General features: G+C 39.4%; 1 long non-coding RNA gene across 1 annotated transcript; it reads left to right on the top strand.

The window, feature by feature from the left end:
* The first annotated feature begins 800 nt into the window (after nt 1-800).
* On the top strand, nt 801-12,610 carry LOC307059154. Its single transcript, XR_013811111.1, has 3 exons — nt 801-922; nt 6,306-6,410; nt 12,424-12,610. It is a non-coding gene; the product is annotated as an uncharacterized lncRNA (long non-coding RNA).
* The last annotated feature ends 2,310 nt before the right edge of the window (nt 12,611-14,920 follow it).

Raw genomic sequence — 14,920 nt, 5'->3', positions numbered from 1 at the left:
TTGAGCTAGCTACTCCCTAAGGCCCAGGTGGCTAGCTCAGTCCCCTCATCTGAATCTCTGGGTGGCCATTTCATTGGAGGGGCCTGAGCACCTCCTGAAGCCGAGTTGCTCAGCAGGCCTACCCTTCCGCAGGTGGCAGAGAACACGGACATCTTTTAAGGCCCTTTGCTCTCTCAGTCACCTGGGATCTCATGTTTGAAAGGTAGAAAGCCACAGGAAAGCGTAGTCTTCACAGTCCCTGAGTGTCCAGAGGGAAGTGCTATGTGCTATGTGCTATGGTTCTCCAGGTGGGATTTTCCCCAGTTCCAAATGGACAACTCTGAGTTCCTGGTATTGTTTCCTGGGGTTAACCTCACACAAACAAGCCTGGTCTGTCACTCTCCATCCTCAGGGCAGGCCTAGTGGGCAGACAGGAGGGCAGAGCTTTCAGAGAGAGAGATCCATATGTTTAGTCAACTAGCTTCTTTAGGCATTAGTTTTCCCGGAGATAAGGGATGGTGTGAGGGGGTGTCGGTCAGTTTCCTCCATCCCTTCCCTCCAGCTCCCACAAAGGGCAAGGGCCAGACACGTGGGCTGGCGTGGAGAGGCGGAGGTTACACCAAGGCGGAGGTGCAAATGGTCGGGGGCGGGGCCTTATTTGCATGGACGGCACGCGGCCGCCAATCCGGACAGGCGGAGCGACAGCCCGCGCGCCTTTTGGGGGCGGACTGACAGCCCCGGGGCCCTATGGGAGGCGGGTCCTGCGGCCGGCGGGGGTGGGACGGCGCCGGGCGCTGCCCGGGGGATTCGGGCCGGTTCACGGGCGCTGCCAGTCTCGGGCGGCGGCGTCCGGCGCGCGGGCGGCCTGCTGGGCGGGCTGAGGGGCCAGCGGCTCGCGGGCTAGGCGGAGAGAGACAGAGCAGACGAACAACCGCGGCGACAGGTACTGGCTCCATGGCCGCAGGGATGGGGAGGGTGGTCGCTAAGCCCAGGGAGCCGAATTCCCTGCTTCGCGGTCCGGCCGCCGCTGCGCCGCCTCCCCGCCCCCTCACGCGGCTCCCCAGCCCGGGAGCGGCGCGTCGGGGCCAGGGGGGCCTGGGGAGCCCCCAGGCGGGCGCGCCGGAGGCCCCTAGCTCCACTGCGGGGCTCCTCTACGTCCCGCCGGGCCGCGGGGCAGGGGCTCCCTCCCGGAGGCGCGGAGCCGGCGGCTGCTGGAGCGGCTCCCCGCCCCCCGCCGCGCTCTCTCTCTCGGAGACGAGGCCGGTCGCGCCCGCTGGTCCTCACCCGGCTTTTGTTTCCCTCCCGGGGTGACAGGTCCCGGCTCCCGTCCGCGGCCCCCGACTCGCCCGAGGCCCGGCGCCCGTGACCGCGGCAGCCCGGAGCAGACGGCGGGACCGGCGGAGAGCCGGGCGGCGCGTGAACAGCAGCTGCCGCGGGCGGGAGAGAAACTTCGCTTTCCGGGGCCCGGGCAGCGGGAGAAGTGGAGCCGGGGTGAGCCGTGCACCGGGACGCCGCGGGCGCGATGGAGCCGCGCTCACCTGGCGGGCCAGCCGAGAGTGAGGATAACGGAGCGTCCCGCCGCCGCCGTCCTGGCTTTCGGTTTGCGCTCCCCGGGCGGCGGGTGTGGATGCGCGTTCACCGCCTTCACCTGCCGCCCAGGGACCAGTGACTGGGAACAGCATCCCCGCTCTCGGCCGCTCGTAGAGGGTGCGGGTGCGGCGCCGTTCTAACAGGTGATAATCCTAGTGCCAGGTGAAAGCCAGTGAAAAGTTGTTTCAGAGCTCAGTATTCAGTTCACTCCGGGACGTTATAACGCCTTCTCCCTTAATGATTTCTAAAAAGGTGTGCTGGCCGCAGTATAGGAGTCAAAACTAGTATTGATTGGGGGGGGGGAAAAAAAGGTGGGGGGCGGGTGTTGTCAGCGTGTAGACTGCCTTCTTTCCAATGACTTGCCGGGAGGAACATCTTTGTAAAAATCGGTTTCTGCAGTGGTGGCGAAAGCATCATAGTAAGGTACAGGTTGTAAATGGAGAATGCAGAACTCTAGATATCCTTCAGTGTGGTTCAGGGTAGCGTGTACAACGTTTGGCCGCCATTCAGTAAATTCTTCATGAAGCTGTTTGAGCTCGTGGTTTTGGATTTACTTTACAGGAGTGGAATAAGGCTTACTTTACAGGAGTGGAATAAGGCTTAGCGTTGAATGGGAGCTTTCTTTGCCTCTCTGAGGGCTCACAGGAGTGTTTATTTTCATTGTCTTCCCGTTTTGTTAGATTGTAGGCAAGGGAAAATTAAGGCATATTTTGGTTCAGTATTTTGAGTAGTCTGTGGGAATTCTCCCGCACCCCACCCCCGCATAAGAGTTTTGTTTTTTTCTTCCAAGGATAGAGTTGAAAAACTTCTTATTCTTGTGGGAAATTTTTATTTGTTATACTTTTCACTTATTTTCTGTTTCTCTCTCTCCCATCTGACCTCACTTAACAATCTACAGTTATGGCCCTGACCAATTTAGGGCATCTATAGAAAAAAAAGTTTTAAAATAATGTATAATTACTTTAAAATATATTATGAAGGTTATTAATAGCATTCATTTGTGAGGAACAGTTGATTTAGATTACTCAGTTATTTTCTTCTAATGTGTCTTTTTTTATATCTATGCTGGGTAGGATTTGTACTTAAGAGATGTAAGTTTAACTTCTTAAGGACAGTTATTTTAATTATGGTACTTTATTAGTGTTTCATTGAATGGTAGTTTTAGTTACTTACATAGCTAATTAGTAACACCTTTTAAAGGTGAACTCTTTAACCAATAGTCTAGTTGTGACTGGGATTTTAAAAAAAATCAAAGATGGACTTCATAAAATGTTTTATTTCTCTAAAACAACAGGCTTATATGCTGTGAGGTCTTTGTCTTTCCAATATTTAACAAAACAAGTGTGTTTCTGAATCTTCAATTTTTTTAGTGATGGAATTTTGGGTAAATTTCTTTTTTAAAGCATGATTTTAACCAGTTCAACATGAACATTTTAAAATATTGGATTAGGCACTAGTGAAATCTTCAATTTTCTGTTTATCCTTGGATTGGAAAAGGATACATATTTTAGGTTGTTTTGTTTCCTAAAGCCTTCTTACCTTAGAACCAGTCTAGAGAAGGAGGAGCATCCTCTTTTCTCTAGCTGTAGAAGAAGTTATTACTGTTGAATGCTGAGTTGGCTTTTTGATGTTTAGTGAGGGTAGATTGTTTGAACAGTGACTCGTGCAGAGTGGGTTTTATTATGTATAAGTAGTTTTAAGGAATCTTATGAGACTGGGGTTACGGGTGATGTATATAATTGTCCTTTAAAGTGTATAGGAATATATTAGTTTACTATGTGTAATTAGAAGTTTTATAGTCATTGTCCTATAATGATGCTTAAATACACCACATGTCATAAATTAAAGCTATATTTCTTAGTTTTATTTATGTAGAGCATATTTGGGGAACTTTAACTATAGAAGTGCCCTTTAATTAAAAGACCATTTTCAAATTCAATTTTTACATATTTTAATTACTGATTGTTGTCCACTTTAACTTGCGGTAGACCATATCATAAAATTATCAACCACATTACAGTTTCAAAATTAAGCATAAGTTGAATTCTTGCATTTACACAATAAATGTTGGGAGTGTTTAAGTCACTGACCCTCAGGTGTGGCTCCTTTTTAGTTTGGGGGTGGGCAAATATTTTTGAATGAATAAAGCTACAAAAGAACAGGGACACATATTAAACCAGCTAAATTTGAGGGTAGATCACATGATACTGTTAGACATTAATACCACTTTATTTAACAGTAGTATGCATGCTGTATCTGTCATTAAGAATATTTTCTGTAGGCCTTTAATATAATTTTCCACAATTCCTAACAAAGAATCTATATCGTATATATTTTGGCACACTAAGTTCTGTAATTATTTTATGCTGAACAGTTAAATATTTTATACATTTTATAATTCTGAGACTGTGTGAACTTTCTAACCTAGCTGATTAGTAATTAGATTTTGTTTTTTCATTGTTTCACATTCTGAATTTTTTTACAGTGCATTTTTAACTTCTGACATTATGTCCCCAAAAGTATAAGGAAAATTAAGTCTACACTCACCAGAGATTAGGTGGACGTTGGTAGGTAAATCATGTAACTATTGATTTAAAAACAGTAGCCACGGGACTTAACCTTGGTGGTGCAGTGGTTAAGAATCTGCCTGCCAGTGCAGGGCACACGGGTTTGAGCCCTGGTCCGGGAATATCCCACATGCTGGGAGCAACTAAGCCTGTGCGCCACGACTGCTGAGCTGCACTCTAGAGCCTGCAGGCCACAACTACTGAAGCCCGCATGCCTAGAGCCCGTGCTTCGCAACAAGAGAAGCCACCGCAGTGAGAAGCCTGCACACCACAGCTAGAGAGAGCCCACGTCCAGCAATGAAGACCCAACGCAGCCAAAAATAAATAAATAAATTTATTTTTTAAAATATATATATATAGTACATTTGAATTGTATGGTCTTGAAATTGTTCATTGTTTGGAAGGAAGAATAAAAGATGGAGAAAGATCAAAGGCTAGAAGAGGTTTTTTTTTCCCTTTTGTAGTTGCAAACCCTTCCTAAAGCAGATGATGGTAAATTTCTGGAACCGTTTGTAGTGTTCAGCCTCAGTCGTGGCAATTTATGTATGATGTTAAATAAGGAGCCATTCCTAGTCCCCTGAAAATGATCATCTGATTATTAAAAACAGGGTTGGGAATTTCAAATTGATCTCATCAAGAATCAAATTTGTGTGTATGTTTTTCAGTGTTCTATCTCTGGAAATTAAAGATCCTCCTCTACTGTCTGCCGAAAATTACACACAGAATTTGAAGGTTAGAATGTCTCTATCACAGACTTAATGCTGTAGTAAGTTACTTTTTGGAACGGAGAAAACATCCTAGCCTTTTTCAGAATATACAGTATTCTCAATGAGGATGAAATGGTCTTTACCCATGTTAAATGTTAGCCAATGGAATTATTTCCATGTTTTTAACTTTTTAAAAAAGCAAGACAGTAAAATAAAATATTGACAGATTTTGGATTTGGCCCCTAGCATAAAAAATTATTACATGGTGTATGGTAATATTTAATGTTTTGAAACTCTAGTTTGAGAAGGGGATTTGTTATGAGAAGAAGGGTATTTCATTGAAGCAAAACAGGGTAACTTACATGGAAAGAAATTTGTTTCTCTTTTGAATTAGTCTTAGGTTAAAACATACTTATTAAGAAAAATTGAAATGTCATCTTTCCTATCTTAAATTTACCTGCACTATGAACTTTATAAGGTCTTTTTTTTAATGAATTTATTTATTTGTTTGTTTGTTTATTTATTTATTTTTGTCTGAGCTGGGTCTTTGTTGCTGTGCACGGGCTTTCTTTAGTTGCGGTGAGCCGGGGCTACTCTTCGTTGCGGTACGCCAAGGGCTTCTCATTGCTGTGGCTTTTCTTGTTGCAGAGCATAGGCTCTAGGCACCGCGGGCTTCAGTAGTTGTGGCTTGCAGGCTCTAAAGCGCAGGCTCAGTAGTTGTGGTGCACGGGCTTAGTTGCTCCACGGCATGTGGGATTTTCCCAGACCAGGGCTCGAACCCGTGTCCCTGGCATTGGCAGGCGGATTCTTAACCACTGTGCCACAAGGGAAGCCCTATAAGGTCTTTTAAAATATCTTTGTTGGTCCTAGGTGGACCTCTCAGATTCCATTTGTAGAGACACACACACATATATATACACACAGGTAGATAAAGTATCTATGCTATATATATTTGCATTATATATGTAACTGTATGTTTGCTATATGTATATATATAAATCAATCCATCTGTCTATACTATGTGACTTCACAGGCTTATTTATATGTGAAACCTTTTTTTTTAAAATGAAATCTTGCTACACCAAGAGGAATAAAGTGCATGTACACAGAAAGACTGATGAAAATGTTCACAGCAGCTTTTTCACAATAGTAATGAACTAATGATTCATACAGTGACATAAGTGAATCTCAGAAATATTATTCAGAGCAAGAGAAGCCAAGCACAAGTATGTACTATAAGATGCCGTTTATAAAAAATACAGGAACAGGCCAAACTTAGGTATGGTGATAGAAATCAGGACAGTGGTTTCTGGGTAAGGGCTGTGGATGACTGGAAAGGGGCAAAAAGGAACTTTTTAGGGTAATGGAAATATTCTGTAACTTGATTTGGGAATCAAGCTATGGAATTCAAGTGTAGACTTTTGGGGTAAGTTTTAATTTTCATGTAACTTTTAACTTACAGAACAGTTGCAAGACCAGTACGAGGGACTTCCAGATTCACCAACTGTTGGTGTATACATTTGTTCACATTTACCCAGCTGAATACTTAAGATCCGTGCATTTTATGGTATGTAACTTTTATTTTCATAAGGGAAAACTATAAAAATTTGTTGAAGATGAGGAGAATGACCCTGTTTCTGAAAAAAGTGAAATACCTCAATTTGAAATTAAGCAGTGCTTTAATAATGATGTAGGAGAAGAGAATTACTGACAGTCTTTTGTCTCTACATATATGTATCTATGCTGCTTCTCTTTGAAGTTTCACGGCAGCATATTTCTTTTTTTTTTTTTTTTTTTTTTTTGCGGTACGCGGGCCTCTCACTGTTGTGGCCTCTCCCGCTGCGGGGCACAGGCTCCAGACGCGCAGGCTCAGCAGCCATGGCTCACGGACTCAGCCGCTCCGCGGCATGTGGGATCCTCCCGGACCGGGGCACGAACCCGTGTCCCCTGCATCGGCAGGCGGACTCTCAACCACTGCGCCACCAGGGAAGCCCGGCAGCATATTTCTGTTAGAAGAAACAAGATCCTGAAAGTAATTAAAGGCAAACTGCCAGCCAGGAAACTGTGCTTTATTTTGTTATCCTGTGTAAGTCACCTAGGGAATGAGACTGATACCTAGCGATAGCTTCCTGGGAATTGAAGGTAGTGATAATTCCTTTTAAGAGAGTTGCATACCTTCAGTGTGCTAGGTTTTGCACAAACGTGCAATCTTTACTGTCCTAGAACTCACCAGACAAAGAAGAGGCAAACAAAGCTGGTTGTCATTTTTGGGTGGTATTTATAGGAGGGGGAAGGATTGGTGCTCGTAAACCATATAAACTAATCTTGATCGTAGGTAAGTGGTAAACCTAAGGTGGTGAATTCGATGCTCACTCTTAGTGTAAACTGTGATTTAAATAGGTTTAATTTAAAGCAAATCACTCTACAGCAGCCCTAAAACCATGTCAGTTGTTTAAAACGTTCAGCTTTTTTTCTTGACTTACTATTTTATATAATCTTAAATATGTGTTCTTCACAATTTAGGATTGGGCATTATTTATGGATATTCATTTTTTAATCAGTTTTTTTGCATCCACATAAGAAATTTGTTTATTTGGTTATCTACTAGAGTGGAATATGATTTGAAGTAACAGAATGACTAGCCAGCAGTTTCAACAAATTAATCATTGATAACTGGGGATGAACATTTATATTGCCTTTACTAACAAAAACCGTACATTTATATGGTCTATATATTTTTCTTTAACAAATATAAGTTCTTTGAAGAGAAAAATGACAAATGTCCAACTCAACCAACATGGATAAAAGGAGGACTTTCTCCATTTAATGAACATATTCATGTTCCTCTGAAATGACAGGGCCTTATCTCCCTTTCATATACACTAAATTTCATTGGTCTATTGAGCATGAGTAAAACATTATTTGAAAAGTTTTTAGAATTTTGTTTTGAGTTGTCAAATCCTAACTGCAGATAGAACTTTAAAACTATCTGTAGGTAGCCTTTTTTTTTTTAGACTTTTTTATTATGAAAGTTTCAAACATACACAGAACTGGAAAGAATAATAATGAACCTCCATATACCCATTCTTCAGATTTATTAATTATCAACATTTTGGATAGTGTACTTTTAAAAACTGATACATTCTCACAAATATTGTAAAATAGTAGTGGTATTAGTGTACCAGATTTTTCTCTCAATTTTTTCAAAAGTTTCGTTGTAAATAGAGAAACCTGAAAAGCAGTGTGTTTTAACTTAGAGACTTAACTTTGGACAATCAGTAATTATGAAACTATTTTTATTCTAAGTTCCTTTCTGTCAATTCATAGCCTGGAAAAGAAAGATTAATTTTTTAGCTTTTTATTTATAATAAATTAGTCCAAATATTCTAATCTATAGAATAAGGTAGTACTGTTCATCTGGTAAGTTAGATTATCTTCAAGGTGTAGTGTCTGAGGAATGCTCTTGTCTAAATGTTTTGCTGTTACTTTCTCTTTCTCTAAAAACTCAGTCATTGCTGTGCTTTTTTAGGCTCCAAATCTATATCTTATGTCTAAACTCCAGGCCTTGCAAAACTGAGGCCCAAATTTTCACTTATGTCTTGAAACTAAATATGTTTAAATACCATCTCTGTAGCAACTGCACACCAACACCCCCTCTCTCCACCCCCAGTCAAAACGCTTCTCTTCCTGACTTTCCTCTTTAGCTGTTTGTGACACCATTATTCTTACTGGTCATTTTTTACTTTTCCTTTGCTTCTTAAGCTCAGTGAGTCACTAAATCACTTTGTTTTTAAATGTCTTTTTATCTTTTCGTCCTTTTTCATTTCCACTCCAGTTGTCCTAATTTGGGTAACATGTTAGCAGGAAGTTATCCCTAATCTATAATGAACTTCATACATATCAAAATTAAGATATGTTCCTAAAGTAAAATAGGGCATTTCTTCCCTTTCAGAGAAGGCTTCAGTGAGTCTTATAAGCAAACACATAATTTTTAAGGGCTAGGAAATCATTATATTTAAACCAAGGTGATAGAGACGATTTCCAAATCACTCAGCTCAAATAACCTCGTGAACAGTGGCCAGCAGGGCCCACAGTTTATCAAGGGATATAGGCAGCAGACTTTCTTGGACCACAGAAATAGCCCAGAATGAGTTCCTTCCAGCCCAGAATATCTGCAGGTGCTTTGCAGTGGGGGAAATACTGAGTGTATATAACACATTTTCAGGACTTCTTGTGTTTTTATGGTAAAAATAAAGATCTGTGGGTTTACCCAAAAACCCTTCTATTCCTTGTGGCATATTTCCTGACGAAGATAGTTCTTATCAAAAAGCCATTGTGCCGAAAGTGACATGATACTCTTACCTCATTACTTTCCCTTCTTTTTACAGGCTCCTAGAATTGACGTTTGTCAGAAAGATAGGAACCTGAGGTTAGTTGGGAAAATATAAAATAGAAATGGGAAAATAAGTGATATCCATTCTACTTCCCACTAGCAGTCGTCCACCCTCCAGTGGTCTTGGGCCTGAGTCCTTTACAGATGGATTGTAGCTTATCAACTTGGCTGCTTTTGGTCAGCTTATGGAGCTCTTTCTTCTTTCCGCTCTTTTGGGAAATGTTTGAATTTCTTCCTGGTAGAAATCAAGACCCAATTTAAGATTACTGACTTTGGGGATAAGAGAATAAAATTTGATATTGTTTTAGATAATCCAGAATATCTGATTATTTTCTTCTATGGGAAGTAGGAATAATATGGGGATTCTGAGATGCTTATGCAGAAATTAATTTAATAGTTATTAAGAGTGGAAAATGGAAGAGAAAATTACATCATTTCTAGGAAGCCTAGTGTAGTAGGCATAGACAGGGATGAGGTTCAGGAGTGTTGCTACATGATCTTGGGCAAGTTAGTTACTTAACCTTACTGAGCCTTATATTAATTGTAAAATGAATGGGTTGGATTAGATAGTGTTCTAAGGTCTTTTTGCAGCTCTGAATTTCTAAAATGAGTGGTTTTTCAGGGGAAAAACTCCTGATTTATATACTGTTCCTGGTTAATGATTTTTTCAGTGATTGTTTCACCTACGTATTTTTCTGTTTCCATTAGAAGTTAGGAAAGAAATAAAGGAGTCAGCATTCGCAAAATGAATTAGATTTTAGTGTTTTCATTTATCTACATCTCTCTACTGGATTTATTCTGGACTCACTTTCACCTTCTATTTGTGTCCACTCTCCTGCTTTTCTTGCTTTTTCTTAACTTTGCTATACAGTGTGACTTTCATCTCCCTCTTTTTGCTGCTTCTCCTTGCTACTGTTTTTTTCTAGCTGTCCATTGCCCATATTTCATTATGGACATGGAATTTGCCAAATAGACCCTTGAGTCTGAGCTACTGATAAATTAAATTTAGACATTCTAATAGTTGTCAGGATTAGTGGGATCCTTCTACTCGATAATACAGAAAGTAGAGAGATGAGTCCTAGGCTGGAGGGAGTGGGGGAAGCCTGAAGAGAGAAGGAATGGGATGGAAGAGTTTCCAAGGACTATTTAGATATTTTGATTTAAAATATAAGTTAAAATCTTCCTTAAGTTTTGATGATGGTGGCTCTGCCTGTGATATCAAAGTTTGGTCCTGAAGTCTTAGTGCACTGTGAGTTTCATGAGGGCAGCAGCGGTGCCTCTAATTCTGAATCCTTGGTGTTCAGCATAGTGCTGCAGAGTAAGTGAGAGTTGAACTGAGTTGTTGTTAGGACTGATTCTTTCTTCAGGGTGTTTTGTGGTTGGCTGGAGATTAAGATTCTGGTTAGACCCTTAAGTAAGACTGTCACCACCACTTTGTGATATGGGACAAGATATGTAGCTTCTCTCTAAGCCTCAGTTTCTTCATCTATAATAATGGGAGGTGCAGGCAGTATTAATACCTACCTAAGGGTTGTGAGGAATAAATGAGACAATACATATAAAGTATTTAGCCCAGAACCTGGCATATGTCTTCAATAAATATTAAATGCTATTATAGTTTCATTAATAAGCACTTTTGTGTTCCAGATAATAAGTTCTGTTAGGTTCTAAGTAGTGTTGTTACAGAATAAGTAAGACAAGATCCTGTCCTTAGAAAAGATAGAACATGTGCACAAAAGATAAATAACAACCTAGGTCTTGTGGTAAGTGACAAAAGAGTGGTTTACTTAAGGTCTCAAGAGGCAAGAATAATTGCTAAGCAGGTGAGAACTTCAGGAGGGTGACAGAACTCCATCTAAGCCTTGTAGGACTAGTTAGCAAGTTAGGAGGACAGACTCCTTGGAGCCAGTTTGCCTGTGTTGGAATCCTGACTCTGTTACTGTGTAATCTTTAGCAAGTTACTTGACCTCCTTCCTAGGATGTTGAGAGAATTAAATGAGTTTATACATGTCAAGTGCTTAGAATGGTGCCTCAAACATGGTTAGAGCATGATAAATTGTTATTATAAATTGAAAGAAGGGAGAAAGCATTTGACAGAACACTGAGTGACAGTGAAGGGGAGATTTCATAGGTTTGTCTGAAATGATGAAGCCAAATGGACTAGAGGGAATAACCTGTTGGAAAATAGTGAGTGATTATGTTAGGGCAGAATTATGAATGATTAAGCCAGGGAGTATGGCATCTTTTCCATATGTACTGGGGGAACTTGGGAAGATTTCTTGGGTTATTTGTAAAGCATTCTTGAGTGTTACAAATAACATTTCTAAGTCTGTATCTCTAGCATTTCTCACTATCTCTCCTGATGTCATATAACTGAAACTACTATCATATTAATTTTGACAATGAAGCTCATGATCCTCTATTCTGAACCATTATGCCTCTTTAATTTGTCCGTTTGTTTTTGTAAACATGTATTTTGGGCTTTCTCTTTTTCTGTCCATATTCTAGTTGTTTACATAATTCTTATTCCTTTCCTCCGGAGTTTAGTGGGTTTCTGCTGTTTTCCTCTCTGTCCTCAAAAATCCCAGTCTAGATCCTAAATCAATGAAGTCATAAAGTAGAAAGGGCCAGGGAGAGGGAAAAAGGGGGAGGAAGTTAGGGAAGTATGCTCTAGTCCAGCAGTCTTATTGTACAGATGAGACGTTGAGGTCCAGAGGAAGTAAAGTCAGGATCCACAGCTAATTAATTAGTGGCCTGTACCTTTCAGAGCTAAATCAGGACTGCTTTTTTACTGTCGTCCTAGTATGATTCTTAACCATCTGGGTGGGAATTACAGTAGTATTACCAATAATCTTTCTACTAACAGCTATCAAACACCAAGGTAAGAAATAATTTTACTGCCAGGAATAATGTGGTAATAATTCACTCTATTCTCAATGAGAAGCCCATGATCACACTTCTTGGACAGGCATTACTATTCTTAAAGTGATATTTAAAACCAAGGCTCCAGGGCTTCCCTGGTGGCGCAGTAGTTAAGAATCTGCCTGCCAATGCGGGGGACACGGGTTCGATCCCTGGTCTGGGAAGATCCCACATGCCACGGAGCAGCTAAGCCTGTGTGCCACAACTACTGAGCCTGCACTCTAGAGCCTGTGAGCCACAATTACTGAAGCCTGTGCACCTACAGCCCGTGTTCTGCAACAAGAGAAGCCACCGCAATGAGAAGCCTGCACACTGCAAGGAAGAGTAGCCCCTGCTCACCGCAACTAAAGGAAACCTGCGCGCAGCAACGAAGACCCAAGACAGCCAAAAATAAATAAAATAAATGTATTAAAAAATAAAATTAAAAAATAAAACCAAGGCTCCAAAATCTTCTTTAGGAACAAAAGGCTTTCTTTCTTTTATTTTTAGAGTTGTAAATTATAAATATAATAGTGTTGTAAACATAAATATCATTCTCAAAAAAAGTGGACTTCTGTTTCTGTCATGGTGGAACACAGGTTCTTTTACAGAGTGATTGATAGTCCAGTAAGATTAGCATGAAAAGTTAGGAACTATTGTACTTTCACCTCACAGCCCCCAGCTGTGTACTTCTACTAGTACAGTAGTCTCTAACTTTACATCTTCTTTCGTCTCTTACATTTTACCGTATGCCACACATAATGGTGAGAAACTTATTTAAGCATTGTTTTCTTCTATATTGTTTTCCTACCTAGATGCAATGTGATGGAATGTCTTTTATAAAGCCCTAAGCTTAGTGTCTGGATACTCTAGTTGCTCAATAAATACTCCCTTCCCTTTTTACAGAGCATGTAATTTTTTCTCATTAATGTCATTTCTTCATCTCCAAGTCACTGTCACACTACTTTTCTTCCCTTGAAATGTCTTGTTTTAACTTTGACAAGATGCTCTCCCTGCATTTTGAAAATTTGTGTGACATACAAATACTTTTTAGTCACTTTAAGCATAATTTTGTCATAAAATTATTTCACAGCTGGCAATCTTTTCAGGTTCTATATTCTTTCCCATGATTAAAGAAAGAAAAAGTGTCTTGGGTTACATAAAAATACCCTCGACCTCTCTGCTCATCCTGCCATATTCCTTAAAAAAAAAAAAAAGAAAGAAAAGACTTCTAACTGGATTCATTTTTACTGAAATACTAATTTTTCTTTATCATTTTCAAACACTGTGAAGTTGAATTGTATAATACACAAATATCTATACAAAAGAATTTTTTCCATGTCCTCAGTGCTTTGTATCAGATCACTTAGTTATATTTCCCATGGTTTGGTTTCTTTTTCCTGTCTTCATTTTTCTGAAGGGAGAAGGGATTTTTTTCTCTCTTATGGTCTGTGACTTGTTTTGTATTTAGATGATTACTCTTTATAACAAATTTTAACTTCTATTTATGCTATTAGGGGGGAAGAGAAATGCTTCAAAATTAAATTTTAGATTTCTTTTTTGAGGGCTGTGTGTGTGTGTGTGTGTGTGTGTGTGTGTTTCTCTCAGCCCCTTTCTTCAGATAATATATAGGAGTTTGTTTTTAAATTTTTTTTATGTTGAACTGTTTTATTGTTGTTTGAAAGAAGTCTGTTAAGCTATATTTTATGAGTGGTTACTAGCCTTTCCTTGTAAATTTATAGAGTAATAGTACTATAAATTCTACTCTATATAACTATATGTTATATATACTATATATAATACTGTATGATATATGTTATATATACAACATAAATATAGTATATATTAATACTATATACTATGCTGTATAGTATATAATAATACTATATAAATTATATAGTAATTTATATAGTAACACATTTTGCTGTTAACTTCATCCTAGAATATTAAGTTTTTTGTAATTTAACTTCTTTGGGTATGTCTTGCAATTCTCATATGTTGAGAGAGAAAGGAACAGTTGGTTTTTGTAACTTTTATATAAATTATTTGGCTGTCTTCTTCCATTTATTATCATTTTCTATTTTTTTATTTATGGCTTCTAAAAGTGAAGAGCTTTAATATTATGCATTCTTGTAGACTGTAGTCTTCGTTACAAAATGTGTTCATTTCTCTTTTCCATGTTTAATATGACTATGCTTAGGTTTTTTGTTTAATTCATGGTATATTTTTGTTTAGTTTTCAGCTGGATTTGTCAGTTTGGGTTGTAGTTTCTTTTCCTCTTCGTGTTGTTTTTGTTCATTTTCTTAATATCTCATTTTATCTCCACTTAACAAACTTTTTGGTATTACCATATACTGAATATTTTCATATGTGTGCGTGTCTATAGTTTCTAAACAAGTGTGACCGAGTTTCCCTCTTTTCTTAAGATTCCTAGGCTATTTAAATATTTTTATACCTGTTGTCATTTTGCATCTAAAATGCTGATAACAATAAATAAGATTTTAGTACACTTTATGTGAGTTAATTTTTTATGACAATCTTAACTTTGCCAGACCAATTTTGTTAGTGAATTAAAAACATTTAAAAATTACTAATCCTCCTAATCTGGTGTCCCTAATTTAGTAATTCGTTTTGATCCTTGTGTCGTTTTACCAGTCTTTTATTTTGAAGACTTGCCAATGACTTTTCTAAAAGTGAATCATGAATTATGTGAAACAATTAACTTTGAAAGGGGAAAATAAATATACATTTTAGGACCTACATTTTATATAAATTGGATTAAC

The sequence above is a fragment of the Hyperoodon ampullatus genome (genome assembly GCF_949752795.1).
Source record: "Hyperoodon ampullatus genome assembly, chromosome: 10".
Taxonomy (NCBI): domain Eukaryota; kingdom Metazoa; phylum Chordata; class Mammalia; order Artiodactyla; family Ziphiidae; genus Hyperoodon; species Hyperoodon ampullatus.
The sequence above is the reverse complement of the archived record's forward strand: the minus strand, read 5'-3'. Positions and strand labels throughout refer to the sequence as shown.